The sequence below is a fragment of the Bos taurus genome, chromosome 24 (assembly GCF_002263795.3).
Source record: "Bos taurus isolate L1 Dominette 01449 registration number 42190680 breed Hereford chromosome 24, ARS-UCD2.0, whole genome shotgun sequence".
Classification (NCBI taxonomy): Eukaryota; Metazoa; Chordata; class Mammalia; order Artiodactyla; family Bovidae; genus Bos; species Bos taurus.
In genome coordinates, this window is record NC_037351.1 from 37,216,196 (window position 1) to 37,233,724 (window position 17,529).

The 17,529-nt window shown below is 42.5% G+C and overlaps 1 protein-coding gene across 1 annotated transcript in view; it reads right to left on the bottom strand.

Annotated features, from left to right (window-relative positions):
* Positions 1-15,349, bottom strand: part of LPIN2 (lipin 2) — a 93,409-nt gene extending 78,060 nt beyond the window's left edge. The window contains exon 1 of the mRNA XM_059881123.1: positions 15,329-15,349. The gene's annotated coding sequence lies outside the window, so the exon portion shown is untranslated. The remainder of the gene's footprint in view (positions 1-15,328) is intronic.
* Positions 15,350-17,529: the final 2,180 nt, after the last annotated feature.

Sequence of the window (17,529 nt, forward strand, 5' to 3'; positions counted from 1 at the left end):
ATGAAATATCTGTTGCGTGATATGCCTTCACTTCCTGCCCATGACTTCTCTGCTGGCTCAGTTGGTGAAGAATCCGCCCACAAGGCAGGAGACCCAGGTTCAGGAAGATCCCTGGGAGAAGGGAATGGCAACCTACTCCAGTATTCTTGCCTGGAGAATTTCATGGAGCCTAGTGAGCTACAGTCCATGGGATCGCAAAGACTCGGACACTATTGAGTTACTAACACTTACTTTCCTGCCCCTAACATCTAAGAAGAGTGTTTGGAGCCTCCATTCCCTCCGAGTCCACTGGAATGCAGGAGGAAAGAAGCACTTCCTGCAGATGTCCTAGCCCCACTCCTTCCCACTTTGTGGGAGGAGCCTCACCCTCCGGTGTCCCCTGCCCCAACTCTGGACCACCCCTCCATGTGAGTGGGCTCAGGAAGCTGGAAGCCGCGGGGTGGGAGAGAAGAAGGAGCAGGAGTCGGCTTTCTTGCCCCCGCAGGCCATCAACTTATCTCCCAACTTGGCTCCCCAGCCAAGCTGGAAAGAAGAGACTCTGCTTTTTCACCTCTTCACAGCCTTGCTCTCGCTCCTCCTCCACCCCTGATGCTACTCATGCCAGAGTTACCAACAAACTTTTGGTTGCCAAATTCTGTGTACCCTTTCATACCTTCCCTCACAGCCTCAAGAGTAAGATACTACTGAGCACGATTTCCTCCTGGAAACTCCCACATCCTCGCCCTAGCCAGAAGCCCAAGGGCCCCATGCCCGTGTTCAGAGAATTTAGACACCTCCACCAGCCTGGCCCACCGTGACATCAAATGCAGGTCCATTGCATTTGTTTCTTCAAACCTGCTCCTCCTGAATCTCCTATCATGGCTAGTTGCACCATCATCCATGTAGTCATCCTTGCCAGAAACCTAGGAGGAGGTCTTGTGTCCTTCCTCTCCCCTCCATGTCCACCATGTCTTGTCGTTTCTACTCTCCAAAGCTCTCTGTTTTGACGGGCTTCAGTCACCTCCCTAGCTGCACAACAGGAGACCTCACCTTCTAGCCATCAGGCCCTCTCCCACAGCATCTCTGAGTGTTGGGGGCCGGCATGAGGCACTCCCCCCATGGCAAAGGTCATGAGGAAGGAGGCTTGACATACGCAAAGGTGGGATCGAGCCTCAGGAGTCCCCCTGGAAATTCTCGAGCATCTACCCCCATAACCAGAGCCTGCCTACTTAACTACTTTGTGCTCTCCCCTACACCTCTGACTTTACGGGGGGCTGTCCCCCACCACCTCTTTCAGAGAAGGAGTTAACTTAGAGCTCCAGTTAATAATAATTCCTGAGCGTGATAGGAGTGTTTCAACCTACAAACTCCTCTGAAGTTTCTCTAGCCTGCCTGACAGGCTCGTCCAGCCACATGTGATTGCTCACAGCCTCCCAACCCTGAGAAGCACGAGATGCTTTAAACCTTCTAAAAACAGGTTCCTTAGAAAAGTTAGAAAACCATTAGTATAAGTATAGTGGGCTGATTAGAAATTGTATTGGTGAAGCATTTTTCATTTGTTGAGCCAATGTTTGTTGCTAAGGCTCCACATCCCCTGCCCTTACACACATTAATGAATAAATAGAAGAAATAAGTATTAACCTTTGATATAAATCACGTTATACCTTAGGCTAAGTAAATTCTTTCCTTAACTAAAACCCACTACACCCTCACCCTACAGGAATGTAACTTTATTTGGGTGGCGTCTGTTTTAAGAATAATTGCCCTTGGAGAAAAAAGCGTTCTGGTTGACTGACCACTGCCACAAGGAGAGGGTCGTAAATTGTCAGCAGGCCCCCCTGGCCAGAAGATGATGTAACACCCCTAAGACCTCTGTATACATTTGTATGAAGCACCTGACTTTGATAAAAGTCAGGACTGCTGACCCCACGTGACTTTTGTATAACATCTCAGTGTATAAAAACAGACTGGAAAATAAAGAATTGGGATCAGTTCCTCGAAATACTGGTCTCCCCATGTCTCTCTCTCTCAAACTCTGGCTGAGTCTCCATCTGGAGCGCGGAACCCACCATGCTTACTAATTATGCCTGGGCTTCTAAGATCCGACCGGGGAGGCCTCAGTGTCTCCTCTCCTTCGGGAGAACGGAAGGACGCCTGCAGCCTACGTAAGTGGTGCAATCTTCTTGTCTTGAAGTTTTATTGGTCTCCCGCATAAACCAAGCTACTCAGCCTCTTTTCTCCACTGAATTTTCCTACTGAGCTATCCTCATTCTATTACTCTTTATATCTTTGATGAATATTTAAATAGTCGCCGACGCCGTCTCCCCTTCGAATACCCTGGATCAGCCGGGGCTGGACCCCGGCATCTGAGGATTCCCTGGGGGACATATTCCAGCTGGTCTCCCTGCCCTCTGTTCCTCAACTTCTAAGCACCCTTCACCTTGAATCACAGACGAGACCCGGGCACCAGTTATTGGCAGTCCACTGCCTAGAGGAAAAAGCCCAGGTTCTCCTGCATAGCATCCAGGGCGCTCTTCTCCGTTCCTCCTCCTTCTAGCTGGTATGCTTTAGCCATCCCTTCTGCAGCAGGCTAGCTTTTAAAACGTGAACATTCATTTTTCTTCATGCATTGCCCCCTTTCTCACCCCCCACCCCCCCACACCGACCTCCCGCATGAGAATGCACCCAGACATGCTGCTTGTCTCAGGGAACTTCTGGAAAGCAGAAGTTGCCTGCAGACCTTGCCTTCCTGTCCCAGATTTCCACAATCTAAACTCGTCGAGGAAGCGATCTAAGTCAGGAGAGAGAGGGCCGGTGAGAAGGGGGTCTCGTTGAGGGGTTTTGGAAGAGGGAAAGATGGTCACTAGGATGAGGATCCAGTTTCCGCAGCCCAGAGTTGGAAGGCAGGGGGTCCTATGCCCTTCCGCTGGCAGCTCCGGGGGGAGGGGATTCAGTCACAGAGAAATAACCTTGTTGTTTTCAGTTTATGCATCTCTTCTGTGAGAACACAGACTAGTTAGCATTTTCTGAGCCATCACTGCTGAGCTTTCTAGTAATTCTAACTACAAGCCTCTGAGGCAGCTGCTATTGTTAATGCCAGTTTATTGAAGAAGGGAATGAAGGCACAGAGAGGTTGAGTGACTTGCCTTGGGCCCCACAGCCAGTAAGCTGAGACCCTGACCTTCACCCCAGGCCTGCTTGACGCCCCAAACCATAGTTTCAGCCAGCTTCCCACCAGCTTCTGTCTGGTGCCTCCTGTCCTACCCCAGTCTGCATCCTTTTTCTTGTGTCTCTAGTCCACCTTGCACAGATCACAACTACAGTGCTTAGTCCACACACAGTAGGCATTCAACAAATATTTGGTGAAAACGAAAAGAGGATTTCCGTTTCTAGTTATATGCTCGGCTGAGTATCTAACTCTTCCACTGAAAACAACAACAACAAGAATACTGGGTAAAATATTAAAAGATATATTCTAGAAGGGATCCAAAAACTGGCAAGGAGTTAAGAAATAGTCCTAGGAGAGCATATAAAGGCCAGAACTCAGAGCAGTAAGCAAAGGCCAAAGTCACCTTTTGCCTGGAAGGTATTTGCTGAATTGAATGAATCTGAATATTGGTTTTTGCAGCTTTGGGAGTCTTGGGGGCAGAAGAAAACCAGAAAACCAGAGGGTCTGCTTTAAGTGGCGAGTTTAGTGGCAGACCTAATAAAGGAGGGATCCCAAGTGCAAAATCATAGAATAAGAAAAAAATGTATTTTTAAACCCACCCATTGGTCATAGATTGAGCCATAGAGCAAGTCTCAAAAATTTGGAAAATTTCCTATCATACAGAGCATATTCTCTTGACTACAATGCAATTAAGTCAAGAATCAGTTAAAAAAAAAAAACTAGAAAAATCCATTTGTTTGGGTCAAAGAACAAATCCATATGAAAATGTAAGTGTTTAAATACTGTGTATCAAATATTTGATACTACGTGTGAAAACTTGAGAGAGAAAGCTAAAGTAGTTAAAGTGAAATTTATAGATCTAAAAGCTTATAGTAGAAAATAGCTTTAAATGTAAAGAGCAAAAAAGTTAGAAACGGAACACAAAATATAGTTCAATAAAGCAGTAGAAAGGAAGATAAAATAAAAAAGCTGAAAATATACAATAGAAAAGACCAGTTAAGCCAAACACTGGATTTGTGAGAGACTAACACATTTTACCAGAGAAGGCAATGGCACCCCACTCCAGTACTCTTGCCTGGAAAATCCCATGGATGGAGGAGCCTAGTGGGCTGCAGTCCATGGGGTCGCTAAGAGTTGGACGCAACTGAGCGACTTCACTTTCACTTTTTACTTTCATGCATTGGAGAAGGAAATGGCAACCCAACTCCAGTGTTCTTGCCTGGAGAATCCCAGGGATGGGGGAACCTGGTGGGCTACCGTCTATGGGGTCGCACAGAGTCGGACACAACTGAAGCGACTTAGCAGCAGCAGCAACACATTTTACAGACTTCCCAGATGGCTCAGTGGCAAAGAATCTGACTGCCAAGCAGGAGAAGTGGGTTTGATCCCTGGGTTGGAAAGATCCCCTGTAGGAAGAAGTAGAAACCTATTCCAGTATTCTTGCCTGGAGAATTCCATGGACAGAGAAGCCTGGCAGGCTACAGTCCACAGGGTCTCAGAGTCAGACACAACTTAGCAACTAAACCATCACACAACACATTTTACAAACCTCTGGTTAAAACTGATTGAGGGAAAAAGAAAAGGTACCAACAATGTGAGGAATAAACTATATTCCTATATAGTTTATAATCACACATGACACAGAAAGTGAGGACAAATTTGTGAGCATTTCTATGCCAATTAATTTGAAAACTTAGATGAAGTGGGAAAAATCCAAGAATTATGTTAATAAAACTGAAATAGAAAACCAGAAGGGGCTCATAACCATTCAAGTAGTTGAATCTATTGTTAAATTTTCTTCAAAGAAAAACCCAGGCTGAAACAGTTTTACCAGTGACTTCTACTGAACATTCAAGGAATAAATAATTCCAGACTCTCACAAGCTATTCTAGAGTATGGAAAAAGAGGGATTATTTCTCAAATCATTTTATAAGGCTGGCATAACTTTACACCAAAATCTGATGAGGAGAGTGTGAGAAACAAAATTTCAAGTCAACCTCATGCATAAATATAGACAGAAGAGTCACAGGCAAAATTTCAGCAATTTGAATCCAGCAAGACAATAATTATAACCAAATTGACTTACCCAAGAATACAAGGTTAATTTCAAATTAGAATAATCAATTAATGTAATTTGCCACATTAAAACATTAAAGGAGAAAAATCATATAATGATCTCAGTGGATGCAGGCAAATTCTTTCATAAAATTCAATATCCAGGACTTCCCTGGCTGTCTAGTGGTTAAGACACTCCAGGCTTCCACTTCACGGGGCACAGGTTTGATCCCTGATCGAGGAACTAAGATCCCACATGCCTCTTGGTGTGGCCAAATTAAATACATAAATAAATAAGAAAAGTAGAAAGCTTCAATATCAATTCAGATGAAATTCTTTGAAAACTAGGAATATTTTCCTTGATAAAAGCCATTTATGAAAACCTACAGCAAACATTATAGGTAACCATTCCCTTTAAAATGGGCAACATGATAAGTGTGTTGCCATCTCCACTTCTATTCAGTATTGTACTTAAGGTCCTAAATAGTGGAGTAGGAAAGAAAAAGAAAATATATATTAGATTGCAAAGGAAGAAATCACAATGACAGTATATATAGGAAATTCAAAAGAGTATGTACACAGCCTGCTCAGATGAATGAGAGTTTGGTGATGTTTCTGGCTATAAAAGTCAACATGCATAGACCATTAGCACCTGTATATACAGTCAATAAACAGAAATTAAACTTTTTGAAAGATGCCATACAATGTTCGCTATATTTACCTTAGACTCCTTAAGCTTTCATATTTCTACACTACTGACCATTCTTTATCAAAATCAGCATTAAAGTACAGACTGTTTCTTCAGGCCTTTAATACCAAAGCTCCTGAATCTAGTAAAACTTGTACTAAATAAATTTGCACGCTTTTCTCCTGTGAGTCTGTCTTTGTCAGTTTAATTTTCAGACCCAGCCAGGAACCCTGGAAGGTCAAGGAGGACATTCCCCTTCCCTACAGTATCAATAAACAAGATACTTAGGAATGAATCTAACAAAGTATGTGCAAGACTTCTACCAAGAGAATTACAAAATTTCATTGAAAGGCTATGAAGAAGACCCAATTAGAGAAATATATTCTTGGAGAGAAAAGACCCAATCTCATAAAAATATTAATTCTTCACAAATTGATCTATAGCTTCAATGCATTTCAATTTGAAATCCCAACAGAAATCTCTTCTTCAAGAGGCCCTTAAAGAACATAGGACTTCCCTGGTGGTCCAGTGGGGAAGAATCTGCCTGCCAATACAGGGGACAAGGGTTTGATCCCTGGTCTGGAAAGATCCCATATGCCATGGGGCAATGAAACCAGTTTACCATAATTACTGAACCTGTGCTCTAGAGCCCGAGAGCCCCAGTTACTGAGCCAATACACCCAAGAGCCCACGCTCTGCAACAAGAAGCCCCCACACGCAAAAGCTGATGCCCTGCAATTAGAAAAGCCTGGGTACAGCAATGAAGACCCAGTGCAGCCAAAAATAGAGTTCCCACAAATCAATGAAACAACAACAGCAACACAGAGGGAGGAATTACCCACCTATATACCAAACCTATAGTAATCAGTAAGGGTGGAATAGGTTCAGGGAGAGACAAACAGACCAATCAAACAAAAAGAAGAGCTCAGAAACACCCCCTGGCATACACAGACGTGCAGTGTATGATAGAGATGGTAGTTCAGATCACTGGGGGAAAGATAAACTTTTCAATAAGTGATGAGGAGGCAGTTGGTTATCCATATAGCAAAAAGTAAATTTGAACCCCACTCTACACCACATCACCAAATCAGCTTTAGATGAATTAAAGACCTATATAAGAAAAAAAAATGCATTAATGTCATCCTTTCAAGTATACACTTTCTTTTTCACATTTTACTATTTCTGAAATTGTGATTTTTCTTACAATCAGTGGCAAATTAGATTCAATGATATATAATGTGAAACTTTTATAAGACAATACAGGAGAATACATTAACAAATTCTGGGTGAGGAGGTATTTCTTAAATAAGAGTTCATGACCTGCATAATCAAACAAATATTCGAATCCAAAAGATACAAAGAATTGATATAAATCAGTAAGTAAAAATCTAGCAATCAATAGAAAAATAAGCAAAAGAAATGAAGGGGAATTTCACAAAAGAACAAATTTAAATGGTTCATAACCAGGGAAATGTAAATCAAATCTATGAGATAGCACTACACACTCATCAAAGTGGCTAACGTTTAAAAAGTTGTTCAACGCCAACTGCTGATGCAGAGTGACCAGCCAGAACTCAGACACTGCAGGTCAGATTCAAATGTATAATAGCTTTAGAAAAACAAGTTGGTATTACCTAGACAATTGAATGTGCATGTACACAAAGTCTCAGTAATTCCAATGTAGGCCTGTACCCTCGAAAAACCCTTGCACAAGTGGGCTCAAAAACACATTCCAGAATCAACAGCAGCATTGCTCACAATTGCAAAGAGGGAGAAACCATCCAAATGTCTACCAGAAGTGGACTGGATTGTTAAATTGTGGCATAATCGTACAGTAAAATACAATAGGAGTACAACACGGATGAATCTCAAAAATACGACGTTGAGGACTTCCCTGGTGGTGCAGATTCTGGTTAAGCATCTGCCTGCCAATGCAGGGGACACAGGTTCGAGCCCTGGTCCAGGAAGATTCTAAGCCTGTGCCCCACAGCTACTGAAGCCTGCATGCTCTAGAACCCGTGCTCCACAACCAGAGAAGCCGCCACCCCGAGAAGCCCTCACACGGCAACTAGAGAGTAGCTCTCACTTGCTGCAACTAGAGAAATCCCGCTTGCAGCAACAGAGATCCAGTACAGCCAAAAATAAATAATTTTTAAAAAGATAGCTCTTAAAAAAATAAAATGTTGAGCAGAGAAGCAACAAAGGATTAAAGTATGGGGACTTCCCTGGTGGTCTATCGGCTAGGACTCTGTGCTTCCAATGCATGGGGCCCGTGTCCAATCCCTGGTCAGGGAACTAGATGCCACACGCTGCAACTAAGACCCGGCACAGACAAGTAGATAAATAACTTTGGGGAAAGAGTGATTCTATTTACTCCATTTCATCCACCAGCAACTCTAGGTAATATATTTTTTAAGGATAAAAGCACAGGTAATAAAAGTTATAGAGGAAAACAGTGAAGCGAGTAGTAGAAATATCAGGATAAACTTAAGTTTGACAGAGTAGACAGGTGCAGGTAGAGAGAGGGCCTTCGGTCGGGTGTCGTGGCTTGGGTGGTGGGTCCATAGGTGTTTTTATGTATCTTTTTTTCTCAAGAAAAAAAAATTTTTAATGAAGGACAAATGAAAATGAATAGACGAATACATCTCTATGATTTTCAATGTTATTATTTGCCTACTAGCTTTGCTAAGTTTACCTTCAGCACTTGCAAGACCATCAGTATGTCTTACCACTTTCCTAAGAAGCTGAAAGGAACAGTTTGTTGTTGACAGAGTGTCACAGCCTATTTCCCAATAAATCCTTGTAAATGAGGAGGAAGAAAAGTTATGTAAATAGGCCAGAAGTGCAAAGGAAGCAGGAAAGAAGTTCTAAGAAATCACTCAAATAACCTTAACCTCCAAATCATCCCACTGAGCTTGTTTGCATTCTTTTAATCAGCGGTTATAATTCTCAGTCCTGAGAGCAAAGCCATCTAAAGATGGACTTTCATATTTTCCCTGGCTATGTGCTGCCAGGGTCATAAAACCAGGGACTTAGGAGGCCGGTGTGTCCCATCTTCTGTGAGAGCAGAAATCCCCTTGTGTAAGTGGCCCTGTCTCTACTTGGATCCATCCAGTGGGGGGCAGTTATTCATGCTGGGGGCACTCAGTCCCTGACGAGGCAGTCAGATCTGTTGTCCTCCTGGGTAGGCAGATCTATCTATGGGAGCCCTTCCTGAGGTCACCCAAAGTCATCTAGGAGAGGGAAGTGTGTTAGTCATCATGTCTGACTCTTTGCAACCGGATGTACTATAACCCGCCAGGCTCGTCGATGGGAGTTCCCAGGCAAGAATATTGGAGTGGGTTGCCATTTCCTTCTTCAGGACTCCCCCCAAATCATTCTCTCTTTGGAGTGCCTGCCACCTTCCACAACTGGGCAATCTAGAGAAGATGTGTCCCGTAGATTCTGTGTGAGAAAGATTTGATTCTCGGCAACTTGAGATTTTTCTGCTTCCTTGTAGAACTAAGCTTCATCAGCATGCATTTTACATTACCACGGTACTGCAATATTAACAATAACACTATCCAATTGAAAGTCTTAATTTATCTACTTAAAAAATAATTACAATGTATAGTGGAACTATATGTAACTTTGTTCTGTATTTTTCAAGTCTCCTGTAAATGTGCTATCATACTTTCATAATTTAAAAAAGAAAAAAAAAAAAAAACCTGCCATAGACAAAACATTGAAGAAAGAACATGGCAGTGAGCCAGTAAAACTATATTAACTAAAACAGAAAAAACAGTAACACTAAATTTAGAAGCTGTGGGGTTGGGGGATTTTAACTCTCCTAGGAAGGACTCTGCTCCAAGCCTGCTGGAAAACCACAGCAATTCACGGAGACACCTCATAGCAAAGACTCTGGGACGGGTCTGGAAAACTGTCCATCTGTGAACATTAACTTACTTGCACGTCCAGATTGCTTGTTTCAGCAGCTACTGTCTTTTTTTTTTTTCTCCCCATTTTAGCCACTAATTTGAATAGAATGTCTGGACAACCTCAAACTGTTCTTAGAAAATATGTTTGCAGAGGATGTCTGCTGTCCTTGAACTTGTCCAAAAGACTTTGGACTCTGTCCTCTGTTCCTCCTGGGTCTGGGGTCTTTGTTTTTCTGACAACTCCTATTGCATCCACTCCTTACCGTCTCTCATCCTTCTCATTTTCTCCTTCATGAAACTCTTCTAACTACACTAATTTTTCTCTTCTTCTTTCCTGCATATTTCTCTAAATGGCTTGCTAATGTTAGACAAATGTCTTCCAATGTTAGGAAAATCAGGGGAAGGCATGTAGCTTTGGAGACTGTTTTCTTGTTAGAGCTTGAGTTTTAGCATTCTCACCAGGAGCAGCTTTTATCATCAAGTAATAAACCCCAGGATATATGAAATAAATGCTCAGCACATTTAGAGTGCTGTGTCCTTATTAATTAGCTAACCGACACAGCCTTCCCTGCAGTCTGTGAGTTACTAGGTACCCTCCACAGACTTGTATGAGGACTGAAACTACTTCTGAACTCGGGGATGGCCTGGTTATTGGTGGGGAGGGGAGAAGTGCTTGTCTCCAAGGATACAGAAAAAAAGACAAGGTGCAGGCGGCACAGACTGGAAACTTGCCATGTTTCATTGTTGGAAGTCTGCTCTTCCCAAATTGCCCTTGACCTCGGTCAACACAGTCCACCACCCCACTCCATCCCCTTCTCCTAGACACAACACACACTGCTGGGACTTTCTGTTCTATCTGGAAGGGAAAAGATAAAGGAAAGGTACAAACAGGGGAGTGGCAAGGAGGAAAATGATAAGAAAGAAACTCAGACCTCTGCACCCAATCAGACACCAGTTTAATAATCGCCTGTCCCTAGAACAGAACAGGGCTTCCCTGCTGGCTCAGCAATAAAGAATCTGCCTACCAATACAGGAGACCTGGGTTTGATCCCTGAGTCGGAAAGATCCCCTGGAGAAGGAAACGGCAACCCACTCCAGTATTCTTTCCTGGGAAAGCCCATAGACAGAGGAGCCTGGTGGGCTACAGTCCACGGGGTTGCAAGAGTCGGACACAACTTAGCGGCTAAACAACAAGAACAGAAGCAGGAGCACATTGCGGGTGGGGTGGCCGTGGAGAAAATCTTCCCAGAGCTGATGTTATCACCATCAAATAACCACCTTCTAGGTTTCACAGCTGCTCAGACTTTCTGGAATTTTCTCATGATCCTGTGCCAGAAACCACAGTCCTGTGTGTCTACAGTGTGGATATCAGCACAGCCTGGGATGGGATGGGAGGATGAGGGATGGGATAGGGGGTGGTGGGGAATGGAATAAGGGGATGGGATGGGGTGGGGGAGACTTTGAAAGAATCCTATAAGATACTAAAGGAAATTCAAACTGGGAACGTGGAATTTACAATGGAAACCAGACACATAATCTGTCTTCCTGTTCTCAGATTTGAGTCTAAATTTAGATCACATGTGGAAGAGCAGGACCAGGCCTGGAAAGCTTTTCCTGCCAGGCTCACATCACTTTACCTCTCTTCTATTTTAGCCTCAGAGAGACAGTTTTGCGTTGTTTCTGCTTTGGAGATAGAAGGGCCATGGAAAGCTAGCCCCCTTGGCCTTAGAGAGTCTTATCAACTCTGAGAAGTGCTCCTCGAAAACTCCTATTACTGTTTGCTGAGACATTTTCCATATCTCTGTTAGCTAAGTGAGACCTGAACGATGTTTGTTTGGGTGTAACCAACTTGACTGTTGGGAGCCAACTATTCCCCAGTGTAAAAGTTTCAGTTTAAGGGAAATCAACCCTGAATATTCATTGTTGCTGAAGCTCCAATCCTTTGGCCACCTGATGCGAAGAGCCAGCTCATTGCAGAAGACCCTGATGCTAGCAAAGATTGAAGGCAGGAGGAGAAGGGGGTGACAGAGGATGAGATGGTTGTAGGGTATCACCGACTCAATGGATATGAGTTTGAGCAAACTCTGTGAAACAGTAAAGGACAGGTAAGCCTGGTGTGCTGCACTCCATGAGGTCGTAAAGAGTAGGACGCAGCTGAGCGACTGAACAACAAGGTTTCAGTAGGTATCAAGGCTCTAGGCCTTTGAATGCAGGGTGAGTTTTAAGAGAAAACTCAGCAACCTGGAGAGAGTCACAGCAGATCTTTGCCTCACCCCAAGATCTTTCCTCCGCCAGACCAGTGAAGACTAAAGGGGTGGTTTTAGTGACACACCACTCCCTCTCGTGTCCCCCACTCCCTTCATCCATCTTCTGGTCCATCTGTTAACTAGACCCACCCCCATCCTCCCACTTAACATCCCCCCAACTTTGCTCAAGTTGCTCCCTCTTTCTGCAATGTTTTCCTGATCCTTCAGTTTTTTCCTTCCGGGTTCTGTACTACCTAAGAATCTTCTCTCATCTTATCAACCGGATATAATTTTTCATTTCATTTTATTGAGAGACAAAGTAGTGTATTGGTATTTCACATAAGGTCCTGCATTATGATTATTTATAAGTAAGTCCAGTCTCTCCGGATCATCTCATAGTTGACTGCCTAATTCATGACTAGTTTGTTATAATTGCTTCAATAACACCCAGCAGTGTGTCTCACTCATTGTAGAAAGCAGTCTAATATTTGATGTACAAATGATAAATGTGGGCTTATGGATGCATGCTCAGTCATGTCCAACTCTTTGCAACGGCATGGACCGTAGTCCGCCAGGCTCCTCTGTCCATGGGATTTTTCAGGCAAGAATACTGGAGTGGGTAGCCATTCCCTTCTCCAGGGATCTTCCCAATCCAAGGATTGAACCCTCATCTGCACTGCAGGCAGATTCTTCCCCACTGAGCCACGAGGGAGCCTGAATGTGGCCTCGAATAAGAGCAAAGTTGGATCTATTCAGCAGTGGGTCGTGACATACAACTGATATCCTAGGGGAGACAGCAAGTGGTTTCCTGGCCTTGTCCCCCGCTAGAACACACAGCTCACCACGCTTGCCTCCACCAATCTCCAACTTTGTTCCTCTCCCTACCAGCCAGGTTCATCTCCTCACCACCACTGGAAAATGTCATGCTCATTTCTGGGTCTGAAGCTTTTATTTTGACATTCTTCCTACCTGAAATGCCCTGCTTCACTGCTTCTGTGTAAGTCTTGCCTTCCTTCCCAGACTCAGTTTAAAGTGCTCCAACTACAGCATTGTGCTTATTCATGAATAAATCCAATCTCTTTCTGGATCATTTTTGAGAGTTGACTGCCTGATCCATGGCTAGCTTGTTGTTATTGCTTCAATAATACCCAATAGTGTGTCTAACTCATTGTAGAAAGAAGCTTTATATTTGATACACAAAGCTGGTGAAGCTTTGCTCCCGCAGCTTAGCCCTTGGTAGTGTAAGCAGATAGGATGAGGGTCCCCAGAGGAAAAGCACCAGATGTAGCTTTTGACATAAGAAGAACCATTTTAGGCCTAAGCCACTTTGTGGTCTAAGCCTGGCCACAGTGCTTGCCCTTGAATAGGTCTCAGTAAGGATGATCAAGGGAACAAAAGAAGAAGACTGTTACCAGGCAAGAGAAGTAACAATCGCAGATAACAAATGGTCGAAAAAACTCAATTCTGTTTCAATGGTAAAGATCGGACAGAAGCACTTTCTGAACTATTTTGCAGAATTTAGATGCCCTTCAAGGGTTCAAGCCACCAAATCAACTGGAACTCAGAGGATGGTGCTATTAACCTTTTATGACCCTGTGATTTCAATCAACTACAGCTTGCACTCTGTCAACTTTTGCCCCAAATCCATGAGGAATTCTCCTCTGCTCAAGCCCCTTTATGAATATGCATATACTCTTAGCTTAAAACTTCCCCAGTTGAGATGTTCGGGGTACTTTGGTGAGGTCCCTGTGTTCTCCTCACTTGCTGAAAGTAGTAATTCCTTCCTTCTCCAGTTTGTTGGCTTGGTTGTGACTTTTGGCTCAACAGCAAGAGGCAAACCCCGTTTTCCAATAACAGTAGCAGCGTGCTCTGAAGGAAGGGCAACCGATGAAAATTCCCCACCCCTGGATTCTCATTTCTGCTCAGCTACCAGCTGGGCAATTTGCTTCATCCCTCTTGACCGCTTACTCATCATCTATAGAATGACTATTCTGATGACACACTCTCCAAAGCCCTTTTGGGTTAATACGTTGTGACACTAATCATTCCAGCCTTGAAACTTCTCGCACCTACATTGTTGCTGCTATTGAACTGCAGTAACCTGCACTGTCACTTATCTTTTATAGTGACGTCTGGTTCATCCAACTCATCTGCAACTTCTTCAAGAACCAAAAATGTGTCCTTCAATTATTTGCAGCCCTGTCACTTGGATAGAAGTTCTGGTAATAAATATTTTTTTGGTAATAATGACAACAACAGATCGTTACTAATGTCTGTACCCTTTTTCCTGACGCTGCCTTGAGGATGCCGCTGTTTTTACAGCTGGAATCCACGTTGGGTCACAGTTTATACCAGTAACCAGATTTGGGGTCCTTAACAGCATCATTGGGGCTTCCCAGGTGGCTCAGTGGTAAAGAATCTGTCTGCCAATGCAGGAGCCACAGGAGACACTGGTTTGATGCTGAGTCAGGAAGATTCCCCTAGAGGAGGGCATGGCAACCCACTCCAGTATTCTTGCCTGGAAACCCCATTGGCAGAAGAGTCTGGAGGGCTACAGTCCATGGGGTCACAAAGAATTGGCATGACAGCTCATTGAGCAGCTCTAACCCTGGATTGTGTACCTTAATACTTCTTGTTCTATGTGAAAAAGTCCCACACTTCTACCTATTTAAGCTGTCTTTGAGATTGTCTTCTTACTTGCAGCTGATCACATTGCTGATATAAAAATTCACCAGTTTCTTATTAAGGGTAAATAAGATAATAATGTAAAGCTCTTAGAATCTCTCATAGTAAGCCCTCAACAGGTGGATGCTATTATTACTATTTTATTTTTTTTTTTTAATTTAAATTTATTTATTTTAATTAGAAGCTAATTACCTTACAATATTGTATTGGTTTTGCCATACATCAACATGATATTATTACTATTTTAAAAGTATGCCTCCATTGCGTCCTCTTTTCCCCTAGCCCCCACCCTATGACAGTGGAGGTTCATAATGAAAGAAATACATTTTTTAAATTAACCTATGTGTTTGTTTTTTCCTTTCTTTTTTTTTTTGGCTGCACCACTCAGCTTGTGGAATCTTAGTTCCCTCACTGAGGGATTGAACCCACAACCACAGCAGTGAAAGCGCAGAGTTCCAACAACTGAACCGCCAGGGAATTCCCAGCCTATGAATTTCTGAAAATATACTGCAGTTTCAGTCTTCTCAGGCTGTCATAACAAACTACCATAACCTGGGCCACTTATAAACAACAGAAATTGATTTCTCACGGTTCTGGATGTTTCAGAAGTCCGAGATCAGGATGCTGGCCTCGCCATGGATCCTCCTGTGGTTATAGATGCAGACTTCCAGTAGCCTCACCTGATGGAAAGAGGGAACCGAGGTCTCTTTTATAAGAGCGCTGATTCCATTAAGAGGGCTCCACCCTCATGACCCAATCACCTCCTAAAGGCCCCACCTCCTACAACCATCACTTGGGAAGGGAAGGCTTTAAGACTTCCCTTTAAGGCTTTTGGGGGAACACAAATATTCAGTCCACACAACTACCTTACTTCAAAGACACCATCATAAGCGCCTGAACTGAGACAGTGCTCAGTATTCATAACTCAATAAATAAAATTCTAAAAATTCAATCCATTTTTAGTTCTAGGCTAAATTCTATGCTGATAAAATAGGATAGAATACAGGCTTATTGCTCAGACATCAGAAGATTGCTTTGTTTTATAAAAAAAGATTCAAGAGAGATTTTAAAAATAATTAAGCTTCACTTAAGAAAAATTCCTTTTATGTTCAAATTCTCAGGAGCAGGGCAACAATATTACATGAAGTGAAGTACTTCTATATCTCTCCCACACATGTAGAGTTTAATTTGCAAAGATTGCTAAAGACTCTGATGTCTTCTAGACTTAGTACACTTCTAATTAAAGGTTTTCCGGTCTCATTTCATTGGGAAAAGCTATTAAATCGCCAGGCAGATCAATGAACAGCAGTGATATTTCTTTTAAACTTAGCATCATAAATCACCTTGACTTTAGAGAGCCACACATGGGGATGGGGGGGAATTTGATCTCTTTGTATTTAGTGGCTATGATCTATTCTTTGCAAAAATCTCAGAGGTTGATGAAAGAGGGAAAGCATAATAAAGCAGAGAAGTGTCTGTCTGTTGATGTGTGTGTTCTGATTGTGGTGTTTGTGTGCAGATGTGTGTTAAAAGATAAAGTTGATTTTTCAACCTCGGATCACATATTTTAGGAGCTGGATTGAAACATTTGGAGAGAAAACAAAGAGTAGTCACTGGAGTCCTGGGAAATTTTAATTCACATTTCTCAAGGGAATAAGCAATGCATCTACTTAAGAAAAAAAAAAAGAGGGTTTAATTTATAGAAGCCCCTTCAAGGAGAATAAAGAATATGGAATAATAAAGTAGGAAGTATACGATGTTGTTAAAGCTTTAAATAGTGGTAACTATTAAAGCAATTTCCAATTAAATAAAAGGGAATATTGAGAAAGAAAGACTTCCTAAATGCTCAGAAACTGGAATTTGGACACATGATAGAAATTTTATTTTACTTTCATAATTGTATGAAGAATAGGGTTTGTAATAATCTATAGGTATAGAAATGTCTAAGAGTTCAACTAAACGATTCTAAAAACACTTCTGTGGGATAAATATTTGTAAATTAAAGTTTTTTTTTACTTTTTTCTTTTTTGGGTTAAAGATATTTTATCATTTAGTATACAATAGAACTACAATTCTATACAGATATACCCAGTTAATTTTCACGCATTGATTAATCCTTCCATCACTCTGGTTGGACCAGTGGGTAATTTGCATTTCCTATTCCCTGATGCAGAAACTAGAAACCAACTGGGCAAGCTGTGTGACTTGCCCAAGGAGAGTGGGTTAATCTCGGTGGAGCTAGCTGAAAACAGGGCATAAGTCCCTGACTCACCGTGCAGCCTTTCAGGGCTGTGAAACTGTTCTTCCTGTTTACATTTTCAGTTTAACCAACACACATCGTACACCTGGAAAGGTTCTGAACACGCCACAAGGCAGAGAGGAACGGGAACGCTCTTTTTCTGGCTGTCCCCACCAAGTCAGACATCAGGGTCTTCCCTGAACCTAAGTGAGGGGTTTGTGACAAACACGGAAGAGCCAAAACTCTAAGCAGAACCTACGAAGTGAAGACAAACAACAGGCTGCTTGTTAAAAACTGCAGTTTATTAGAAGTCAGTGCTAAATATGATAGTTCTAGCCACTGACTAAGCCAAATAGAGTTTCTTTCTCAACCACATTGTTTAGCATTTCATGTTTCGAATTTGTGCCAAGTGACTTGCAAAAGAAATTGTTTTTTTAAAAACACACTCATAAAGAGCATTTGTATATATTAAATCACAGTTTTACTTAAATGATTTCTTCTAAGTATTCAAATGGGCATAACCTCTAATTTCTGTGTCTTCTCTGTGTAAG